Genomic DNA, 24,954 nt, shown 5'->3' with positions numbered 1-24,954 from the left:
CCTTAATGTTGAAATCATGTTCACACTGGAGTCATCTAGCCTCATGTCTCCTCCTCTTGAACTTCTACTCAAGCCTCATCTCCTCCACTCGATCACCATTTCACCTTGCAAAACAACATCAGTTTGTTATATACTTAAATTTCACATTTTCATATCAAGTCCAAATTACTGTTAAGAAATTTGTTGGCCTGATTATTAGCTTACCTAAATTTTGCAAAAAACCCTGTGAAAATTAGGAAATTCTTTACCTAGACTGCCTAGGGTTTAAAAAAAAACTATCATTCATGTTTAAACCCTAGGGCTTTGCCTTGTCTTTTGTTTCGTCAGGGTTTTGTTTTTAAAACCTTTTGAAGAGGGATACATAAAAATGATGCATATATTTCATACCCCTAAGTTTTGGTCATATTGCCTTGTTATATGTTGCCTTGCTCCTAACATATCTTAAGTTGCGATATTGCGAAAAGCTACCAGGCGCAGCTTCGCTACCTTTTAACTGCTAACCTTAATCATGGGTGCGAAGGAGCGAAATGGTTACATTTTAGGTTTGCATAGTTTCGTAGCAGTTAAGACTCATTGCATGGTTTTTGGTGCGAAGAAGTGATTTCATTGATCGCATGGTCGCTGCTTATTTTGGCATGATGGGATTTTGTGTTGCCACTGGGTGATCAAAGGTTATGGTGTGGTTGTTGCGGCTTTGCACGATTTTATGGTGCAGTTACATCTTATGTTGTGATTGTGCAAATGGGTTAATCAGATGGTCTAAGTTGCAGAGTGTTCGAATGTCGTAGTGGATTAAGGATAACCTGAGGTTAAGGTGGCAATGGGGCATTTGCAATGGATCACGTGGTTGCAGGGTTTGTGCTTAGTTAAAGATTTCAAGTCGTGATGGTGCGATTGATTGCCACCTGTCCCAATGGGGCCCTTTTTAGTTCAAAGCTATGCAGATAGTACTTGTTTCCTGGCTGTTAGATCTTCCAAGATCCACGGTAAGCGTATGCCTGCATTTTGAAGGTGCTCAAAGTTTAATCAAAATAGGGATACGCCCTTCTGACACATGTACCAATGGGCTCGAGATCATGACAGCAACAGTTAAATTTTGTTCCATCTCATGATCATTGGTCAACTCAGTCAAGATCGAAGTCAAGTTGCGAAGCCACGAAGGTCATCCAATAGTCAGATAGAATGCACATCACATGTTCACAAGGTTTTAAATGTACTTATATTTTGAGTTGCGATTGTGCGATTGAAAACTGAGCAGTTAAGTTCTGTCTTCAGTCGCAAGATTACATGGGGTTAAGGCTGACCATGGGTTTGAGTCACGAAATGACGAAATGCACTGGATCGCATGATTGCTGGAGTTAAAAGGATAACCATGGGTTATGGTTGTGAAGATGCGACTAGCTGCCATGTGGATCAACTTGTATGATGTGGTAGTTCAATGTTAGAGCGATATGGTATACGAGTTGTCTCTGATTGGATAAGAGATGTTGGCTAGATCGACAATGTTCAATATTTTAGGACCATCAAATGATTAAGATCGATGATTGTTGTATTCCTGCATTTTGAAGATGCAAGAAGTTTAAACAAAGCGAGAATACGATGTGAGGACATGTGTCCTAGTGGGCCCAGATAGTGAAGCCAGAGCAGAGGTAAACAAATCACAAGCTGACACGTGCTACACTCTAGGAATGATGAAAGGTCAATAGAAATGGTAGGTTCAGGTTTTGAATAAGTTATTATATTTGATTGATAAAGAAAATGTAAATTCATTCGATATCTCATTAAAAAATGCACCCAATAGTAAGTTGCGATGAGGCGATTCAGGTTTGGTCGTAGCATCGTAGCTTTGCAGGATTGCATGGAGAGCCAAAGTTCAAGCTTTCGGAGGAGTATTGATCATAAGAGGAATGATGCATTCATTTGATTTCGCTCAACCGTAAAAGAATGGGGTTACGATCTTACGCTTAGTCGCGAGATCGTAAGGAAATGTAATGGTCCTGAGATGTTACAATCAGCCATATAGTCGGAAAGGTCAAGGTGATGTGTTATGATGTTACAATGTTGTCATAAGATTAGGAAGATGGATTATATGAACTGAGATGATACAGAGGGTATTGTAGGATGGTAGGTCTATTGTTTCAGTGTCGAGATGCTACGCTTCATTGTAGGATTGTATGATCATGCGATCATAAAGATATGAAAAGGTAAAGTTTTAGGGTTTTGAAGGAGTCAGGTTATCGATCAAAGCAAAAAGTTTTAACTATTATCGCTCATTCAAAAACTAGTCAAATACATGTTACGATCGTACGATGAGAAAAGTAAAGCGCATAAGGTTAAAGTAAAGAGCACGTGGTAATTCTTTCTCTTGATCTTACGAAGTGTAGTGTGATCATGAGATTGCGAAGGCTAACCAAGGGAGCTTTCGAAGCTACGATGGATGCTGAGCATAAGATCTTAAAGATAAGTATAAAGGGCTATGACAAGACAAAGTGTGTTGTGATTGTAAGATCGTAAGTCATAGAAGATGGAGCGGCGATGTTCCACCAAAGCTGTATCATGACATCATAAGGGTTTAAAAGGATAACTACCGAAGCTACAACAAGGCAAATGAAAATGAGTTAAGATGCTATGCCAAAGGAGTGTAAACCGTGATCATAGGATCATAAGAGGCTAAAAGGTATGTTCCGATGTCACAGTAACTAAGATATCGTATGGTCGTAGAAGCCATTTCCAAGGCTTACGATGCTACGATAAAGGGTTTAATTTTTGATGATTGTAAGATCGTAAAGCCAATGCCTTCAAAGATGATATGAAGGGCTTCTTCTCCAGTGTATCATGAGATCATGACATCGAGAGTTAAAAGGGTTCAATGAAATTTCAACTGTTGCATACATGGATCTCACTTGGCAGTTAGTCGGGGTTTGACCCTAGGGTGGTAGAAATATTGATATAAGAAAAAACAAAGCATGGCGCAATTTGGCATAGAAAAGATGGATGAGTTGATGATTGAGCAACACAATTTTGATGAAGATCAGATTTTCAGTTGGAGTAAGGATATGGTGGAAATTAGATAAAATCAGTTTCGTGGAACGACCACCAAGAAAGAAGTAAGTATTTTGAATGCAGTTGGAGGATTCCATGATTAAAGGCAGTAAAAGACAAACCAAATCAAGTTGAAGACTCCAGTAGCAAGTATCACCATGTCGATTTTGCGGCCATTGACTTGGTTTTGTCTAAATACAAAGAATGTTTTTAATGCAATATCATCGATATCTCTGCATGTATTTTCTAGTCAGATTTTGACATGTGTTCTCTCATTTGTAGCTTGTTGCAATCCTTTATAAGGATTTCTAGGATGAGGAGGAAAGGGTTCTAGTTCCAGTTCCATTTTTCTGCAACTGTGATACCAAATGGGGTTCCAATCTTTACTACTGTGATCACAAGGATGACTCCAGTTTTATTGCTGTGATACCACCACTATTCTTCAGTATTTCTCTATTATGAACAACAATGTCGTAGTTTCTTTGAAGCAACTAGTTAATATAGTCATTTATTGTGTCTTATTTGAGTTTTGCATACACTTGATGTATTGGTTTCAATGAAATGAATACAAGAAACACCAAGCTTCTTAGTTTCATTCTGATTCTTGTCTCCTATCTGTGTTGTTTGTAATCTTCTATGGTTTTTGAACAAAGAGCTTAAACCTAGTTGCAATTCCTTAAAATTGTATGTCTTAATATGTTTTTCTTTTGGAACAAAGAGCCAAGTAAATTCTTAATATATCTGACAGGGTTATAGATTTGACAGAAGGATAGGTCGAGTATAAAGATTTTTATGAACACTGTGTTGGTTAACAATTTGTTCTCGTATTAGATTTTATAACCTGACTCTTTGATACCTAATGTTTTGGAGAGACAAAAGGATGTTTACCAACAAATGGGTCAATGTATGTATTCTATGACTGCCCTCTGAATTACTAGGTACAACTCCCTTATGATTTGCAATGATATGCAATGAATATGTTTTTATGAGATTAGAAGTTTTGGCATTATAAGCTCTTAACCTGAGAGCAGTAAAGGATAACCAAATTGTTTGTAGACACAAACAATTCAGGGAAAATATATTTGAATAACCTATCACACCCAATGGAATGACTGTAGTAGATTATCTTGAGATTTCTGACTCTTACTTCTATTCTAAATGTAGATTAACCATCTAAATGCAGAAGAGGAATGGAAGAAGAAATGCATATGAAGGCAAGTGGAATTGTTTTTTAACTATCAGCCTTGAACGAAATGGAATTCAACAAGTAACTAATAGATTCATACACATTTATCTTTCACTTCTCAATGCTAACATGTTATGAAACCAACAAGAGAGGAAACAAAACCATATATGAAGAAAGCGAATGGGATCACCTTTACTATAATTACCAAAATGAAATGGAATCCATATGATTATTACAGAATCACATATGATTGTCTTTCAACTCTTAATGCAGAACTAATCTATGCATGGGCAACAAAACATGACAAGCAAATACGGTAAATAGAATTACAGAACCAATTCATCATCAAGTTTGTTGACCTTTGTATTGTCAAATGAGATTACATTTATAGTTTTCTGTCATCCTTCAGTTCAGCAAAGCAATAGTCACAAAATAGAAAAGAGAATAAAATATGAAATTATCCAATGATATGAACACGTGGCATCTTTTCTATTGATGATTCTGGATCCATGGTACTTTTGAAAACATACGATGATTGTTTATCTTCTTGCAACTTTAGAAAATCCTGTAGAAATCTTCAATTCTTCATATTCTGCTGTTTGGCGGCAAATCTGTATAATTCATATTATAACGGTCACTAGAGCTTTGAATTTCCATTGTTGATCTCAAATCAATGGTCAAGATTAAATCACGATAAAATTGCTTTGTTTTTCCCTTTTTCAATTTCCTCTATGGGTCCCTCTGTGTACACGTGTTGCGTCATCATTATGTCGCCTTGGTTATCAATCGTGCAACTTTTTATAGTGACATAATGACAACCATCGATTTCATGTTTGATCTATGGTGATGATTTTCCTCAAGATCTTTCCCTCAGTTGGGTCCTATAGACAGGTGTCAACTCGTCGTTATGTTGCCATGGTTATTACTCGTGCAACTTTTTATAGCAACATAATGACAACCATCAATTAATCTGGAGATCAATGGTGAAAAGAATTTCTTAAGAACCTAGTTCTATTTTGTATAAAACCAATCAATTGAAGACACTTGTCACCTTGTCTGACAACCCCACTAGCCCCAAAAGGAAATGGCCCATAGGGACATGTGTTGTTCTATCGTTGTGTTGCTATGATTAATAATTGAGCAACTTTCCATGGCGATATAACAACAACCCTTGATCTCAAGTTTGATCTATGGTGATGATTCTTTTGGTGATCTTACCCTCAGTTGGGTCCCATGGACAGATATCAACTCGTTGCTACGTCGCCATGATTATTCTTCGTGCAACTTGTTGATTTCAGTTTTGGTACCACTACATAACATATTAGTAATTGAGTATTTGATACAGAGTATCAAACACATAATTCCTCTCTTGAAAAGTTAATACTCATGGGGACATGAGACTAACTCCAATGTTTCTTATACCTATGGATACTAACTCAGTGTTATCGATGTGATTTGCTAGTAATCGTGTAGGTGGCCTTACGCTGTTTGCTTGAGGACAATTTGGACTTTGGTGGAGTGAAGGTGATGGTGATTTGGTGTGAATGCAAGATGATGTTGATGGGAAGGTGATGATGAATGAGTGTGCTTTGATACTTGACTTCTCTAACTTTCTTCTCTAAACTTCAACTACCCAACTACTTGCTATTCTACTCCTACTCCTATGAATGGAAGGATTAGCAAATGGATAGGGATCAAATCTAATGAAATTTTACCCGCGGCTCCACCTTCAGATGCAATGATTCAAGGAAAGAGAACTCGTTTACCACACAAGGCTTCCCAACAAGCCACTAGGATGCTAGTGGCCTAGTTATAGATCCCTCTTAAACATCCACCATTGCTACTATGCAACTATCCATCTACTCTTACTCTTACTTAGCAACTTCTTGAAATCAAATTTACTTTAAAAACTTCAAAGGGAAATCTAATGCTAACAATTGGAAGCAGAAACCATGCAACAATACCAAAAGCTCTTAATCACCATGCAAGTCACAGCAATGAGAAAGAAATAGTGATTTTTGGCATTATCTTTGCAACAATTTTCTTTGACCCTTACAAATGAGAGCTAATGGCCTTATATAGAGGCCAAAATGTACAACTGACGGTAGAGATCAAAACAAAAATCAACGATCCAGATTGGATCCTAGAAACCCTAATTAGAGTTGTCACCCCATTGGCCAATGAGAAGATGCTACCTCATCAATGGGCCAATGAAAAAAAAGGAAAAGTGGCAACTAATGAGAAGGCACCAAAATGGTAGCCAATCAGAATCAGACACCTATCCTACCCAAGAAAAAGGAGAATTTGCCACTTGGGCTTATATCAAATGATCTAATATAGTTCTACCTCTTTCTTTCATCCTTTTAGCTAAGGCAATGAACCTAGCTAGCCTTTCGTTGACTTAATTCATGGGAGGGCAAGGTGTATGCTTCATCTTGAGTTTAGCCAATTTCATCATGTTGCTTGCTGCTTGTAGTGCTTCTTATATTCTTTTGTGTATCCAATAAAGGCATTGACGGAGGAAAGGGTACCCAAATGTTTCTTCTTGATAGCAACCTTTCCTAACTCATCCAATCTCGATCCAAGTCCTGTCTCATTGATGTCCTCTTCTTTGATGTCTTCAAAATCAAGTGCCGCTCCAACATCACTCATCATGGTTGAGATGGAAGTGTCGACGCTTGGGTGGTGTTGTGCAATTGCATTCTGTATCTCCTCGAGTGTTCTTAATCTAGTAGTCAAGGCAACAAATCAAGACTCAACCGTACTCAATCCTCCTCCATCGACCAACTTGGCTCTTTCTAAATATGTCTCCGGTAGCCCAATGAATGCCTGTAGCCTAAGAATAGCCACACCCTTGACTAGAAGGAAGTCCTTCCACTCTTCAAATATCCTGAATTTGTTTCTAACAGTCACTAATGACCTAAATATTGAGATAAAGGAAGGCAAGAAATTCTGCCCATCTTGGATTGTATCATGGATCCAATCCTTAACTTCATGTAGTTGAGCTGCTATCTCCTCTGTATTGCTCCCGCTGTCTTGAGGAAGGGCTGCCTGGTGCAGCTGTTGGATAGGCTAGCAATCTCTCCAATATTTGTTTTCAGCCTCTAACTTTATTATCTTTTCATTCACCCTCCTCAACCTTTTTCTTATTGAAGCTATACCCTACTGGATCTTCTTACATTCCATATCATCTGTATTCCTTCCCAAGTCATGCTCCACTATCTCATATTCTTGGGCCGCAATCTCATCCAATGCCTTGTTGACTGTCAGTATAGCAATCTGAACCTTTTAGTGACCATCACTATGGTCCCTGATTATCTTAGCCACCATTTTTGCCGTTTGTTTTTGGTTCTCACTATCACTGTTTTCTATTAATTCTTGGATGTCCTCAACCATTCGGGCAATTACTACCTCGCCTCTTGGCATAAGCATTTGCCTTAACCATAGTGGTGCAGTGGATCTCCCCAAATTTGGATTTGGTTCGATAAGTAAAGCATCAGCAATGGCTTTAGGCAGTTGACTTATTTATTCAATATCAATCAGTCCATGTTCTTCTCCATTAGTTACTGCCATATCATCTCCTTGTTGGTTTTCTGAGAGAGGAGAGTATTGGTTTTCCGAGAGAGGAGAGTACTCGGTGCTCTCACTGTAACCACTTGATTCTGAATCAGAGCTCACCTCTACTGCGACCCCTTTATCACTTGAATTAACCTCTTGGCTTCTAGCCTCAATTATGCTTTCCCTTGATGGTGCTGCATGCTGTCTCTTTGCTGGAGGTTCTGGATATTCTTTACTTTTCTCAACCTCCAAAGCTCTCTTCTTGCTTCTAACTGCTTCTTGTTGCCGGCTACTTCCTTCACCTTTTTGTCCGACTGATTCCATTAGATCCTCTTTTGGCTTCATCTTCTCATAAGTAAGGGGTATCCTTTGACTTTGTAGCTTCCTTAACTTTCCATTATACCATGACTTGGTATGCAAATCTACTGTCCTTGTGACCGCTTCCAAGGAAGGATCCTGACGATCATCCCAATCTACTGGATTCAACTCTATTCCTTCTATTGTATCATAATCTTCTGTTAGCATATCTCTATCATCTTCCAGTTGATCGAGAATATCAAGGCCTCTGCATCTGATGTCTCTCATCATGTTCACTGACAATCTTGAGAAGGCTAGCTTTCTCACATGAAAGTCATCCTTGGCATTGGCCTAAAAATCTTCTATAGTGGGAACATGTTTAAATGCATTTCCATGAGATACTTTAATGAGACCATTAGGATCAAATCCTTGTCTTGCTCTGTACCATCCTAGATGATACCATTCCAATTCTTTCTCCGCAGTTGCAAAAGTGGCACGATTGGAGCAACTAGTGTTGGCGATTCCGAATGAGAAGGTAATCCCTATCTTACTCTTGTGTCTCATTATCCTATTATAATGCTCAAGTTGCCTGGCCAACTCCATCAAAACTACCTTTTCGGGTGGGTATCTTGGAAGTCTCTTGGGACAAACTGTGCTTCCTACTACTTTAATGTATGTAAATTGTGGAAATTGAATGAACCAACTCCCATATTTTTTGATCCTTGCTTCTGCTTCCAATGAGAGTCTCCTAGCAGGTGTCCCTTTTAATAAATACCCTTACTGTTTTCATGGCGAAGGCATCGCAAAATATTTTGTAATCCTTGTTGTTGTGCAAATGAAGCTGCAGACAACATTAATGCACCAAATATTGCCCCAACCCACTACCAATTTCTTCTAAGGCCTTAAGTCTCAGACCCTTATACAATCTAGCAATTAGGTAAAATAGATAGGATCCCATGTAGAATTGCTTTTGGTTTTGTATGGTTTTAAGTTGCAACTCTAGATTCTTGCTTATGATCCTAGCCCAATCAAATCTTCTTTTTCCTTTTTCAATTTCATCAATAAAGAAGTACATCCAATTTTTGAATTGCATACCTTGAGCTAGGCCCATGATATGGCTGAGAAGCACAATGAGATCTCCATACTCGGATTGAAATTTGCCACTGTGAGCCTTGATGATCTAGTTACTGTTTTCTTCCTTTGTGTACCTAATCCTATTTTAGATGTATGAAATAAGCCTCCTGGTTATCCTGAAATGACTTAGCTGCCTGAGCCATCATCACCATCGTCATGCTCTTGTACTGGGGAATGTTGAATGTTTCTTCGATTGCCTGTTCGCCAATGTTTGCCAATACTCTTTTCCCTTCATAAAAAATGATGGATTTACTGGTCAGATCAAACCTAGATGCACATTCCATAACCAATTCTGGACAAGACAATGTAGGAGGAAAAACTGTTGCATGTACAATTTTGCTTCTATATATCTTCTTTGCCATGGGGGATTGTCCTTCCTTTAGTCTGTCCTTTACCTGTATCATATTTATGTATCGACGTTGGTATCGGTTATTCGCCTCATTTTCGAGAAAAAAGTTGTTTTGGACATCATATCCTCTTTTTCTTTCTTAGTATTTGTTCCCTTAGGGTTCTTGCTTGCACTAACATCTACCATCCTAAACACTTATTTTTGCTCTTTCGTTCTAAGTGATATGGACTACCCTTATTGGTCTCCAATCTTCTTTGTATTGATGGATTCTAACTTATTTCTACCTCACCAAGTCCTATCACTACACTTATCAATTTCCAAACTTCAACCTAGGGATGGGACTAACACTTATTTCTGCCTCTTCGTTACCTTAGGATGAACTACACTTATATCTCCCAACTTCATTCCTAGGGTGGTCTAACTTATTTCTACCTCTTCAAATGTCCTATCATGGATTCTACACTTATCTCCAAACTTCAACTTATGATAGGATGATGAAGTGGTGGATGATGAATGCAAGAAGAACCAAGGGAAAACAAAATTAGATAAGAACGAAAGAGCGAAATCCACTTAAGGACCTCTTTCAACTCTAAATGGATTGAAATTACCTTTACCAATAGCTAGGTCTTCTTTGAAGTTCGGATCAGATTTAAGAATTTCAAATCCCTTGCAAATCTTGATGCCCTAGTTGGAAAAATCAGAATTTGGTGCTCTTCGAATTGCCCATTCATGTGCCACAAAAATCAGACTTTACCACTTGTTTCCTCCTTCAACCAAAAATCATCCAAACTCTAGGAGAAATTGCAGCCTCTTTGCAAAAAAAATCAGACCTCAAAATCGGCTAGGGCAAGGAAAAAAAATCACAGCCCTCTAGCAAATATAGAATCAGGCTTAAACAATAACAATTCTATCCTCCAACTTTGCAATTCTGAAAATGTTCTTCTTTGTCAAAACAAATCGCCAAAAATAAGAAATTCAGATCTGCCTTAGAGAAGCCACCAAGCATGAGAATTTTGTATTTAACATGGAAAATCACCAATATAGAGTGCAGATCTGCCCCTTCAAAGAAAATCGCCAAGCATGAGAGATCCCTATCATGAAGAAAATTGCCAAAAATAATGCAAATCTGCCTTTGCAAGAAAATCGTTCAAGGAAAAAGAAATTTGCTTCTTTGTCTAAATCGCCAAACAACATGAAGAGGAAGAATGAGGAATGAGGAGAACAGGGGAAAGAGCTTCCTCTTATACCCAACTCTCTTGCTTTCTTGAGCTGGCGAACTTGCAGCCTGGGAGAACAAAAATAGTAATTAGAGCACAAATCTAGTCCAAATTAATAAATAAAGCCTTGGAGATGTTAAATGTTTCCATTTAATGATGATTTAGTAATTAATATATCATTAAAAATCAGATTTTGGCTAGCCAAAATTGATTTTTTCAATTTTAAATTACTAATTTCTTTAAATATTTTCAAATCTTCAAGGCAAATTAATCCATTTAGAGCCAATTTTTTGCAATTTAATCCAAATCAATTTTGCTATGCAATTTTTTTTCCCCTTAGAGTCCTAAATCGATTTTCCCATTTGATTTCACCATCACAAAATTTTTTTTTTTTACTGGAAAAGTTTCAAGATTTTCCAAAAGACCCAAATCTAACAAAATTCCAATTTTTTTGAAAAATTATTCAAGTTTATACAATTATATCCAAATTTTCAAAAAAAAATTGTCTAAGTACAAAATTCACAATTCTACCTTGTCAAGTGTTGTTTTTTGAAATTTGTTTAGTCTAAGGATAAAATTAGTCGTTCTAGAAAATCAAGCTTAAAACCGGGTGAAAAATAAATCTAACCTTCTCTCTCTTGGTTTGAAGGTGTCCAAGATGTAAAATTTTCTAAAATCAGAAAACTTTGGACAACTTCAAAAATTTATTGCCAAGGCGATCGAGAAAAAAGGGGGGTCCCCAAGATTTGGGGCGATGGTGTGAAAACCTCACAACACAACTCTCCATAGTGACATAACGACAAGCGTGGATTTTTTTAAGATCTGACGGCTGAGTAGATTCATCATTGAATACTTATAATTCCATCTTTAAAACATCATCCGTCGATCTGGTCTTCATCCGACGATCTGGATTTAGTCTCTGAGCCATTTGACTTGTCAACTTTACAATGTAGATGCGCAGATTAAATATTGACCATTGATTTCATTTCAAAAAGAGTCATACCACCTTTGATTGGGTTCTTTCACCATTTTTGATGATTCATCTGCTCTCCTGCATTCTGTCTTGATCATCTGCAATGTCTTTCATGAAAACTGCAACATAGCATGAATCTTTGTCTCCATTATGATTAAGAATAAAGAAAGATGGATCGTTAAGATATCCAAACCTCCTTCCCATTAGAGGAATGCATAACGAACTCTCCCAAAACCTAATCACCTAGCCTTGCACTAATGCATTGCTCATATGATTTCCTGCATCTGGTTAGCTGAAATGAATGATGAGAAGTGAGGCCATCCTATAAGCAATCTAGACTCAGACTCAAAACATTGACATTAGCATGACTCAAACCTAAGGCAAAAAGATATGAACTGAAACTTGGGCAACACACTGATGTCTATTTGCAAGGTAAATGGATAGATCAGATATTTGAGTATATGAGTATACTTTGGCTATTTATGTGTATGTTACGACTTAGTTAATGCCCAATGGATAAGGGACTGATCAGCTTGGAGAATGCATGTTTTTTTTTTTCATACCTTAGTCTTGCTGATAATCAACATCCTTAATCAAATCTTTTCCCTTTCATGTTGAAAGAGCTAGAAGAGTTACCCTCACTTATCTTATTTGGTTCATAGGTTATGTTATTAGCTATTCCATGCATATATTGTTTGTATAAGTATTAGAAGATTAAGGGTTTTATCTGCTTTGTCTAGATTCAGTTGTATGCTTTTGACATTGGTACCATATAAAGAATCTATAGGTTCACTCGCCTAGGTTTTGCAGAGCCTAAAGAGAAGAAGGAGATTAAATAGCCTTATAGTTGGCCTTGGTGTCTGAATAGGTGCATTGAACATGGGAATTAGCTGCCCCTAGGTGTATATATTCTTATCACCGGGTTATTCAAAAGCTGTTAATTCAGACGCCAACAAAATCAAATTTCTTGGCATTCCACCTAGATAATTGTTATGATCATTCCACAAATTGAAAAAAAGCAAAACTCCTTTTTTTTGGAACTTGATTGCATCTATTCAAAAGGAAGACTCCAGATCTAGAAAATTCTATTATCGCTTTCGAACTCTTCATTCATAATGCATTCACAGCCTTCCAGTAATTATGAATTGCCATAAGAAATCATTTTTTCCTTGCCATTAATTACAAAATTTTGAGTTAATAACTTAGATCTGGAGATGTTCGATCCTATAGAACGTCTGATTTTTACTTTCAGATTCAATATGTTTGCAGCTTGAACAGTCAGACATAATTCTTCATGCCAAAACCAAGACTTGTGTTTGTGTTTGTTGATCTACAATGCCCAGCAGTTCATAATTCATTAATGATTCATTTCACATTTAATATTCATCTCCTTGACATGGATGCCTTAATTAACTTCTTTGATCAAACTTGAATGCTCATAGCTATGAGTGAAGTATGCATACACCTTGGATTTGTGCACTATGAGCTGTGCAGAAATACTAGGTGGAAAAAGCGCTTGTGCAAACTGTGATCAAATGTCACATGTGCATTGGATGCTTTCATAGGCATAGTGAGAAAATCAGGGGTAAATAAGGCACAACACCATGTCATTGCCTTGTCTTTTCTTTGTCAAGTCTTAAATCAACCTTTAATTGAGTACTCTTCATTGTCATTCGACCTTGAAGATTATATGTTGATTGGGTGCTTATAGCCCTAAGTGGAAATAATATGTGAGTGGAAATAATATGTGAATAAAGCACTATCATACCCTAGTGTGAAAATCACATGCAAATAAGGCAGACTCATCTGGGGTTATGTGGAATTGGCATGCCAATAAGGCCCTTGTATTAGGGGGTGGTGGAAATTTGATGTAAATAAGATAGTTGCTAGGCAGAAATGTCATATAGATAAGACGCTTGCACTTTGCCCTTGGATTTGGAACTTGGATCTTGTGTTTTTATTTTGCTTCTTGATCTCTAGTCAATGCGTTCTGATCTGATTTTGTTTAATTGCTGATCAAGTTTGACCTAAGTTGTCGGTTCTAGTTCAGGGATGGACCAGGTGTGAGATCCCAGTATATGGGCCTGTGAATTTTATTTTAGGGATTTGGGTGTGTATAGGTATGTGTGTATATATATAAGTACATATGTATCGTATATACATATTTTAATCTTGGTAATCCTATATGCTAGACATGGCAGTAATTCTGAGAAATACAAATGATTCAATGCATTGCCTATTGTTGATGTTAGTTTTGTACCACTACATAACATAGGAATTGAATACTTGATACAGAATATCAAACACTCAACCCTCTCTTGAAAAGTAAATACTCATGAAGACATGAGAAAAACTCCAATGTTCCTTACACTTGTGGATATCAACTCAGTTATATTAATGTGATTTTTTGGTTAATCACGTAAGCGGCCTTATGTTGTTCATTCAAGGATTGTCGAACTCTCGTTGTGATGGTGATGATGATGGCTTTGTAAAGTATATGAGCACCAAATGATGTTGATGGTGATGATGATGGAGGGTATGTCTGCCAATGATGCTTCTCTTTTTCTAACTTTCTTCTTAAATGAACTCCAACTACTGAACTACTTGCTACTTTACTTCTACACTTATGAATGGAAAGATTAGCAAATGGATGGGGATCAAATCTGATGAAAGCTTACCAGCAGCTCTACCTCCATAGATGCAATGATTCAAGGGAAAAAGACTAGATTACCATGCAAGGCTTCCTAACAAGCCGCTAGCATGCTAGTGGCCTAGTTTATAGATCCCTATCAAACATTCACTAATATCACCATGCAACTATCCATCAACTCTTACTCTTATTTAACAACTTTCTTGAAATAAAATCTACTTTAACAACTTCAATGAAATTTAAGACTAACTATTGGAAGTAGAAACCATGCAATGACACCAAGTGTTCTTAATCACCATGCAAGTCACAATAATGATAAAGAGAATCAATTTTGGTATTATCTTAAGCAACAATTTTCTTCAACCCTTTACAAATGAGAGCAAATGGCCTTATATAGGGGCCAAAATTACAACCAACGGTAGAGATTAAGAGGCAAAATCAACGATCCAAATCTAATCCCAGAAACCCTAATTAGGGTTGCCACCTCATTGGCAAATGAGAAGATGCCACCTCATCAATGGACCAATGAAAAAAAAAAGAAAAGTGGCAAATAATGAGAAGACACCAAAATGGTAGCCAATCAGAATCAAACACCTATCCTAACCTAGAAAAAAGGAGAATTTGCCACTTGGGCTTGCATCAAATGATCTTCTAATATAATTCTACCCTTTTCTTTCATCTTTTTAGCCAAGGCAATGAATTTGGCTAGCCTATCGTTGACTTCCTTCATGAGAGGGCAAGGCGTGTGCTTCATCTTGTGCTCAGCTGAATTCATCACATTGCTCGCTGCTTGTAGTGTCTTCTCATGATCCTTCTCATACTCTTTTGAATATTTGATAAAGGCATTGAGGGAGGCAAGGGTGCCCAAATGTTTATTCTTGATGGCAACCTTCCCCAACTCATCCGATCTCGATTCAAATCTGTCTCATTGACTTTCTCCTCTTTGATATCTTCAAAATCAAGTGCAGTCCCAACATCGCTTATCATGGTTGAAGTGGAAGTGTCAATGCCTGGGCTGTCCTGTGCAATCTCATTCTGTATCTCTTCAAGTATCCTCAATCTGATAGTCAAGGCAACAAACCAAGACTCCATTGTACTCATTCCTCCTTCATCTACCAACTTGGTTCTCTCCAAATATCTCTCTAGTAGCTCAATAGATGCCTGTAGCCTGGGAATGGCTAAGTCCTTGATTGGAAGGAAATCTGTCCACTCCCCTTCAAATGTTCTAAATTTGTCTCTAATAGCCACCAATGACCTGAATGTCGAGATAAAGGAAGGCAAGAAATTTTGCTCATCTTGAATTATATCACTGGTCCAATCTTTGACTTCATGTAGCTGAGCCTATATCTCTTCTATATTGTTCCTGCTGTCTTGTGGAAGGGTTGCCTGATGCAATTGTTGGATATGCTAGCAATCTCTCCAACACTTGTTTTCGGCCTCCAACTTTACAATCCTCTCATTTGCCTTTCTTAACCTTTCTCTAATCGAAACCATGCCTTCCTGGATCTCCTCACATTCCATGTCATTTGTGATTCTTCCCAAGTTATGCTCAACTATCTCATACTCCTAGGCTACAATCTCATCCACTGCCTTACTAACCTTTGGTATAGCAATTTGAACTTTTTGGTGACCCTCATTATCACTCCTAATTACCTTTGCCACCGTTTTTGCAATTTGTTTTTGTTTCTCACTATCTTCTTTTTCCACTAACGCTTGAATATCTTCAACTGTTTGGACAGTCACCACCTCACCTCTTGGCATAAGCATTTGTCTTAACCTTAGCGGGGTAGTGCATCTCCCCAAATTTGGATTCGGTTTGACTAGCAAAACATCACCAACAGCCTTAGGCACCTGGCTTATTTCCTCAATAGTGACTGTCATACTATCTTCGTGTTGGTTCTCTGAGAGCGGAGAGTACTCAGTATTGTTACTGTAACTACTTGATTTCGAATGAAAACTCACCTCTATCAAGACCCTTTGTCCACTTGTATTAATGTCTTGGCTTCTAGCCTCAGTTATGCTATCCCTTGACGGTGTTGCATTCTGTTTCTTTTCTGGATGCTCTTGATGTTCTTTGCTTTTCTCAACTTCCAAATTTCTCTTTTTGCTCTTAACTACTCTTTGTTGCTGGCTATTGCCCCTACCTTTTTGTCTGACTCCGCTGGACCTTCTTTCTTCGGGTTCATCTTCTCATAAGTAAGGCGTACCTTCTAACTTTGTAATTGCCTTAACTTCTCATTTTACCATGACTCAGTGTGTAGATCAACTGTCCTTGTAACTGCCTCCAAGGAAGGATCCTGATGATCATCCCAATCTACTAGCCTCAATTCTGTTACATCCATTGTATCATAATCCTCTCTTAGCACATTTTCATCAGCTTCCAGTTGATTGAGAATATCAGGGCCTCTCCATCTGATTGCCCTCATCATGCCCACTGAAAATCTTGAGAAAGCTAGCTTCCTCACATGAAAGTCATCCTATGCATTGGCCCAAAAATCTTCTATAGTAGGAGTATGTTTGAATGTGTTTTCGTGAGATGCTCTGATAAGACCATTAGGATCAAATCCTTGTCTTGCTCTATACCATCCTAGATGATATCGCTCTAACTCTTTCTTCGCAGCTGCAAAGGCAACGAGATTGGGGCAAGTATCATTGCCTATTCCAAATGAGAAGGTAATCCCTATCTCACCTTTAAGTTTCATCATCTTGTCATAATGCTCAAGTTGCCTAGCCAACTCTATCAAAACTATCTTGTCGGGTGGGTACCTTGGAAGTCTCTTGGGACAAATTATACTTCCTGCCACTCTAATGTATTTAAATTGCGGAAATTGGATGAACCAACTCCCATACTTTTTAACTTTTACTTCCGCTTCCAATGAGAGCCTCTTAGCAAGTGTCCCTTATAATATCCTTATCGTCTTCATGGAAAAGGCATCATAAAATATCTTATAATCTTTGGTGTTGTGCAAATGAAGCTGTGGATAGCACTCATGCAACAAACATTGCCCAGCCCATTGCCAATCACTCCTAAGGCCTTAAGTCCAGGATTTTCATATAGTCTCGCAATTAGATAGAAAATATAGGATCCCATATATAATTGCATTTGATTTTGCACTGTCTTATAATTGCATTTGATTTTGCACTGTCTTAAGTTGCAACTCTAAATTTTCACTTATAATTCTAGCCCAATCAAATTTTCTCTTTCCATTTTCAATTTCATCAATAAAGTAGTACATCCAGTTCTCAAATTGCATACCTTGAGCCGCACAAGATCGACATACTCCAGTTTGCAATCTGACCTGGTGAGCTTTGACACCTTGGTGACTCCCTTCTTGCCTTCGCTTAACCAATTCTGCTTTATATGAATGAAGTAGGCATCCTGATTACCTTGAAAGAGCTTGATTGTTTGATCCATTGTTATCACCATCATGCTTCTACCAATAATGGGACCCTCTTCAAGTTCGGATCTGATCTCAGAAATTTCAGTCCTCGACAAAATATGATGCCCTAGCAAAAATCAGAATTCACCAACCTTGAAAAATCTGCCCATTCCACTGAATCTTGACCTTCTTGCCAAAATCGCCCAATTTGAAGGAATTCGCTGCCCTAGGGCAGAAAAATCTGCTCTAAATTAGAATTTCAGTTCTCCAAATTTGCCCAAAATTGTCAAAATTCAGACCTTAAGTCACATTGCCAATTCACCAAATAAAATTGCCAAACTTGAAGAAGAAAACTGCTGCCAAGGATGGAGAAATCAGACCGCAAAAAAATGCTGCCAATTCACAAAAATCAGGCTTTCACTACAAATTTGACCTAGGGTAGAAATCGGCCAACTTGCAAAAATCAGATTTGCTCCTTCGAATTTGCCCTAGGGAAGAAATCGCCCATCCAAGGAAGAAAAAATCGCTGCCAAAATGCAAAATCAGATCTCCAAAAATTGCCTTAGCTAAAAATTCGCTCTCTAGAAGAAAATCGCTCGAACTTGCAAGAGGAGGTGTTGGCTCTCAAAATTGAGTTCTCATTTTGAGCATCTATTTCAATTTTGAGTCTAATCAAGCTCCATAAATGCATTTGTACTTGGCTGTACCTTTGAGGCTTAAGAGGTGTTCAATGCTTCTAACACCTTCCATTTAGTGCGTCTACCTGTTCCATGAAGTTAAATCGCCATTCTAAGCCATTCTGTGAAGTCTCGTTTTGAGCAAATTTCAAATCTGCATTTTTCACCGAAGTGTCAAACAGCGACAGGAGCCTATGTTTGCAACTGAATATCTTGCATCCAGTTACGTTTCAAGACTTTTTGCTTTAGGAGTATTTAGTGTCCATATCTAAGAACCTATGTTTCAGATTTCGAGTCGTTTCAAGTCCGTTTGACTAGGTTTTGAATCCCTCAAAGTTGGTCAGTTATCAATATCATGCTGATAAGAAATGTTCAATTCTGGGAAGCCTTGTTTGACATGCTATAACTTTTGACCAGTTGACCAAAATGCTAAATTTTCTTATGCATTGTATTGTAGACGTTAGAGGCTTGTTATGTTTCAAGTTTTAGCGATTTCCATCTTTTTACTGGTGTCAGCATTTGCAGATTTGTTAGAACCCTTATTTGTGATGTCATATTTTGAAATCCATGATAGGTGAAATCGAATGGATTGTACCACTTTATTGTCCTCCGAAAATACTTCAAGTGTGTCAATTTTCAAACCTTGACGAATCCATTTGCACACTTTTCCAAGTCATTTCCATTTGCAAAAAATCACTTTCTATTAGTGTTTCCAATCCGTAAAATCCAAGTAGCCCACTTTGACCGCTTTCCATTCGCGACCTGTTATTCGTCATGAGCCCAAATTGCAAATTTATAATGTCCTCATGACAGAGAACCAATGTCCCAATTTTTATCTTCCCAAGTGCCCATTTGCCCAGTTTTCAAAGCTAAATCCATACCCAGTTTACTGCTTTTTAACTTGTTTTCTTGCAGGTAGTTTTGAGAGGTCAACTTTGACAGCGAATATCTTTTGGCTCCGAATTCTTCATGAGACGAGATTTGACGAGCTAAAAGTGTGTGGAACAGAGATTCAGTGTTGTTGGTTTCAAAGCTTGGTCAGATGTCTGGATCAATTTTTAAGGCCAATCAAAGGACCCTCTAGCACAAATTTGATAAGTTGCAAGGAAGTGATAAAATGAGTTTTTAATGATAGAGCATTTGTTGAATCTGTTTCAAATCAGTGTTGGAGGATGAATGAGTCAGTTTTGCAATTCAGTTGTTTGAAAGCGAATTTTTTTTAGCCGGACCCACTCTAGGGCCTGACTAATTACATCAGACTGAATAGAAAATGTGGGGGTTAAAATGTGGTTATAAATGTGCCATTTTACTGATTAAATAACATGCCAGCTTTAAGGGAAATGAGATAAATGGGGAAGATGATGGAGTTGAAGCTATGCCTAGAGAATCAATTTGAAGTGAAATCAAAAAATTTCTTCAGAAGAAGTGCTTGCCAAATGGAGGAGATTTTGCAATGTGGTAAAAAATAGGAAGAGCAAGATCAATGGCTTCTACCTCGAGTGTTACAGAGGAGGAAAGCTGCTCTTCAAGTCCAAGCTTAGTATACCAGCACAGGAGAAGAGGAAGGGGAAATGCAAGGGAATATACCTACATGGAAGAAACCAAGATTCTTTCCCTTCCCAAACAAGAAAACCAAGCTGCCGAAGATATAAGTGGATTCATATTGAAGCCAGCAGCATGGATCATAAAATTGTTGACTTTGCAGGTAAAAACCATCCTTCACATTTCTGCAGTTTTAAGCAATGTATTGAATTTGTGTTGGTCTGTGGTGGCAGAGCCTGTGCACATAACGGTGCAGGTGAAGGACAAGGCAACAGAAGTAGTGAGTCAAAACATAGCCATGATTTCCAAGGTTCCACCCAAGGTTATTGAGGGTGGGGGTCTTGTCTTGAGGAAGTTGGGATTTGGTTGCACGGTTGCCACCTATGTTTGTGTCATGCTCCTTCTACTTTTGTTATTTTCACTACTTCTCGGCATTGCCTTTGTTTAAGTGTGGATTGAGGAGCCTATTATTATCAGAAAACTCTTGTATTTTGATTATACGTAGTCCAATACTAGCGCAATTGTGTCGTTGGTTCCTGCTAGCCACAAAAAGGTTCGTGGAAGAAGAATCATTCCAGCTAGACACAAGTTCTCTGCTGTCGTAACCCTTGTTATGCCACAGTTGGATCACAACCGCCATGTTGGGATGTTTCAGGTAAGGGCAGAGCTCATTTCCAATGATGATAAGGTTCTTGCCCAATCTAGCCAGCCATGTATGTTGCCTTTCAGGAGTGGCCCAATTCAGCTTTGCTAAAATGTTTTCAATGAGTCTTCCTATATTGATGGGTATTTTTGGAGAAACTGAGATTGTGGTAATTCATCTCATTGATTACCGAGAGAAGAATATCCCAACAGAAATAGTGAAGATAATATTGCAACCAAAAGCATTGACATCAGGATTGCCTGAATTGTATTATGTTGAAATTGATATTCGTTCTCAGCTTCCTTGGATTAAAGAGTTTTCTCGAAAATGGAAATGGACATTTTGTGTATGTGGCAAGGGAGAATCTGCCAATCTGGAAGCCCGCATGCAAGAATGGCACCCTGTACAAAACATTGAAGCCGCAATCATTGAGAAAAGAGGCCCCACGTTTTGTGCAAGGGGAAAATACAACACTTGAGCAGAGGATAGACCCATGGAAGAGGAAGACACCCACGAGCTGGCTTGGAGAGTGTAGAAAAGAGAAGAGATTCTTTTATCAGCAGGGTTATCTGATGCAGACAAAGAAAGGAGTAAAAAAAGGAACTCCACGCCCTAAAAAGAAATCAAAGCCTAGGCAGCTTATAGATTGTGAGCAAGGGCAAATATAATTATCCCACATTTGTGAGGATAGAGGAGTTTTGAAAGTTTAAATACAACATAACACTGAAGCTAAAATGAATTGAAAGTGTGGGCTTTTGGAAGCCGCATGCTCCAAAGTGGACCCCGGTGCTACGCTAGCGGTGAGTGCTGTATTAAATTTTGATAGAACACGCCAGTAAAGAGGATGATGTCAGCAAGTTGCAGGTCGCCGGAAAGGTTGAAAATCCGGCTAGTCACTACCTCGCTAGCCGGAAAATCCAAGGATTTTCAGCTAGCGACATAGCGAGTTGCCGGAAAACTCCGAAAACTAGCGAAAGAAAACTCTAATGTAAAATGCAACGTGGGTCCTGTAGTTACAATTAATGAATCAGGTAATGACAAGTGGCAACATGTGGTGAGCAAGCTATACATAAAATGCTGGCGTGGCAAATCATGATCAGAGGTCACCAGATGGTAACACGCGGCGGATCTAATGATAGTCGCTATGTCGCCATGACAAAGTTGCAAGGGAGTTAACAAAGCAACTTGGTGATGATGACGTGGCACAATAAGCTGGCTGTGATGTGGCGTTGAGGTGGCGATGATGTGGCATCAATGAGTAGGATTAGTTTGTCGGAAAAGTTGTTGGAATTTGGTGGTCGCCATGTTGCCACCGAAAAAGTTGAGAAATTTCGGCAAGCGACTTGGCGACTTGCCAGAAATTTGAAGAATCCGGAGGAGTTCGAAGGTGGGTCCCACTTGGCAAATCAAAAAGTGACATGTGGTGCAGTTCAATGGTTAGAGCCAATCAGAGAATGACAAGTGGTGTGGTCTGAATGGTTGAAGGGTATAAAAGAGTTCAAAAATTTAACATATCCAAATATTGCTGTGCGTTCAGTTTGCAATTGAATAAAATTTGGTTTCAAATGATAAATTTCTATAGTTTAAACTATAGAATGTTATAAACTTTTAAATTTTATTCCTTTAGTTGCCAAAGCCATGAATAGGACTTGAACTTTAGAGGGCCATAATAGAAGCTATTTTTATCGAAAATGGGTGCTTCAATATACCATCGGAATCGAGAGAATCTGAATTTCCCATTTCAGAAGTCAATTTGTGCATAGGTCTTCACCGGTTCACGTTGTAAGCCATTTTTTGATTCCTAGGTCCTTCTTAGTGGAATAGGCAGATTTGATCATGGAGCATCAGAATTGGTTAGAGGGCAGTTTTAAAGGCTTGTTGGGATCTGAATGTGAAGAAAATTTTCTTTAAATAGTTTTCTTGCATTCTGGAAGTTACATTTCAATTGATATGCTACTTTTACCTTGTGTTCATTTTAACATTAGAAATCAGTTGCATTCTTTCATTATGAAATTTCTCAAATATTTCTATTTGGTAGAGGCCAAATGATGGGATTAGATATGCAGTTATAGAGAGAAGGTAGATAGAGGTTTTTTGAGCTTCTTAGGAAAGAATTCAGAGGGGACACATGTCAATTGCAAGTTGAATCCGAGAATTGTCCTCTTGATATTTATACTTTCTTCTTCTCTTTTGTAAGGTTTGGAAAATTTGGAAAGTTTCTCTGGTATGAAGATAGTTAGTAGGACTGGCCCTAGAATTGATGAATTCTGAATGGAAGACTTGGGATGTGCTGGTTCCAGACCATGAAACTTTGCTTTGGTTGTGATACCCCCTTCCCATCCCATCAGTTTCTCATTCCTACCATTTTCTCTCTTGTATGACAACATTTGTTCATTGAATAGTCTGGTTTATTAGGTTCTTTATGAGTTAATTTCATGCATTTTTATGTATTATTTCAAGGAAATCAATACAAGGAACAACAAGTGTTTAGTTTCAGTTCAAATCTTGTCTCCATTCTTAGTGAGTTGTAATGTTTTATGATCTTTGAACAAAGAGCTTAGGTCATAGTTGCAGTCCCTTAAGGCTGTATGTTGTTTCATTGTTGCTTGTAATTCAAGGAATTATGTAAATGCTTCAAAAAAATCAATAGGGTTGCAGATTTATTGAGGAGGATATTAGGTAAGAATGAGATTTAAATTGAACATTGATGTCTATTTACAAGGTGAATGGATAGATCGGATATCTGAATATATGAATAAGTATCAGATATTCAAAATGCATGAGGGAGATTGATGAATTGCCCAATGGATTAGGCACTGATCAGCTATAGGATCATTAGTTTGTTGTCCATATCTGGTTTTCATCCACTTTCCCCATCTACATAAAATCAAAATCAAATTCAAATCATCTTTACATTTTATGTTGAAGAGCTAGAATAGTTTAACCCTCACTCAGCTTATGAGATTCATAGATTTGCATTTAGCTACTGTAGATCTGTGTCATTTCATGAGTTATTAGGAGATATAAGGGGTTTTCATCTACAGTAAATAGATTCAGAGATATGTTTTGCACTGGTATGATATCGATTGAATCTGAGGTCTACCCGCTTAGGTCTTGCAGAGCCTGAAGTAGAAGAAGGGTCAAGCCTTATAGTTGGCCCGGTGTCTGAAGTGATGTGTAAAAAATGGGACTTAGCTGCCCCTAGATGTGTCATCTTCTCATCGAGGTAATTGGACACCCTCCAGCGTTTTCAAACACCAACAGGAGGTGGAAAGAATGAATGAGGAAATAAGAGGGGGGAAGCCCCTCTTATACCAAACTTTTTGCCTCTCCAAGTGGGCCGACCTGCCTAGAGGGAAAAGAAAATTAAGTTAGTCCCTTAATTAATGGCCCAAATTTAAATGCAAAATTAAAATTACTTAGCCCTATAATGAAATTGGCCCATTTAATTGCCAGTTTTAATTAGAAATTGCAAAATAGAAACAAGGTAAGTTTAGAAGATGTCAAAATTTTCATTTAATAATGTTTTGGCAATTAAAATATCATTAGAATCAAATCTAGCAAGCCAAAATTGATTTTCAATTCCAAAATACCAATTTCTTTTAACATTTCTAAAATCCTCTAGGCTAAATTTCAACCAAATTAATGAGATTTTGCAATTTAATCCAATTTCAATTTTTTAACAAAATAAATCCTTTTCTTGGCACTCAAAATTCAAACCCTAACTCCAATTTCACTATCAAAATTTCTTTTCACCAAAAAATTCAAGATTTTCGAAAACGACTAAATCTAAAAAATCATTTTGAGAATGCTCAAGCTTATATAATTGTATCAAATTTTCAAAATCCGCCTAAGTCCAAAATTTGCAATTTGTCCTGCTAGATATTATTTTAACCATCGAAAAAATTTGTTGTTGAAACTTGTTTGGCCTAAGGATAAAATTACATGTTCCGGAAAATCAAGTTTCGCATCGGGTGAAAAATAACCAAATCCTTTCCTGGCCTAAAGGCGTCGAAGGTGTAAAAATCGTCAATTTGAAAACCTTTGGACCACTCCAAAATTTTGCTGAGGCAAACAAAGACTTACAACACCTGCAAAAATTGCCAAGCCCTACCCGAAAAAGGGGGTCCCCAAAGTTTTTGGTGTGATGGTGTGAAAACCTCACAACACCTATATGCTGCTGTGTATTTCTGAGTGCTGCTACATCCTTTTTGGTCCAGTATATGTAATTTTGAGCACTGAAAAAATCATTTGCAAATTGGTACATGCAATGAAAGGCCATAATTTTGTATCACTTTTCTTGTAG

At 37.8% G+C, this 24,954-nt stretch overlaps 2 pseudogenes; both read left to right on the top strand.

Moving 5' to 3' along the window:
- The window catches only part of LOC149560005 (protein LEAD-SENSITIVE 1-like), a 73,018-nt pseudogene that overhangs the window by 6,700 nt on the left and 41,364 nt on the right, over positions 1–24,954 (top strand).
- On the top strand, positions 19,947–21,126 carry LOC149560006 (seipin-1-like; annotated as a pseudogene).

This window comes from Cupressus sempervirens, chromosome 4, assembly GCF_028749045.1.
Source record: "Cupressus sempervirens isolate cs-2001-9-10 chromosome 4, ASM2874904v1, whole genome shotgun sequence".
Taxonomy (NCBI): domain Eukaryota; kingdom Viridiplantae; phylum Streptophyta; class Pinopsida; order Cupressales; family Cupressaceae; genus Cupressus; species Cupressus sempervirens.
Note: the sequence above shows the minus strand (reverse complement) of the source record. Positions and strands in the feature narration are given on the sequence as shown.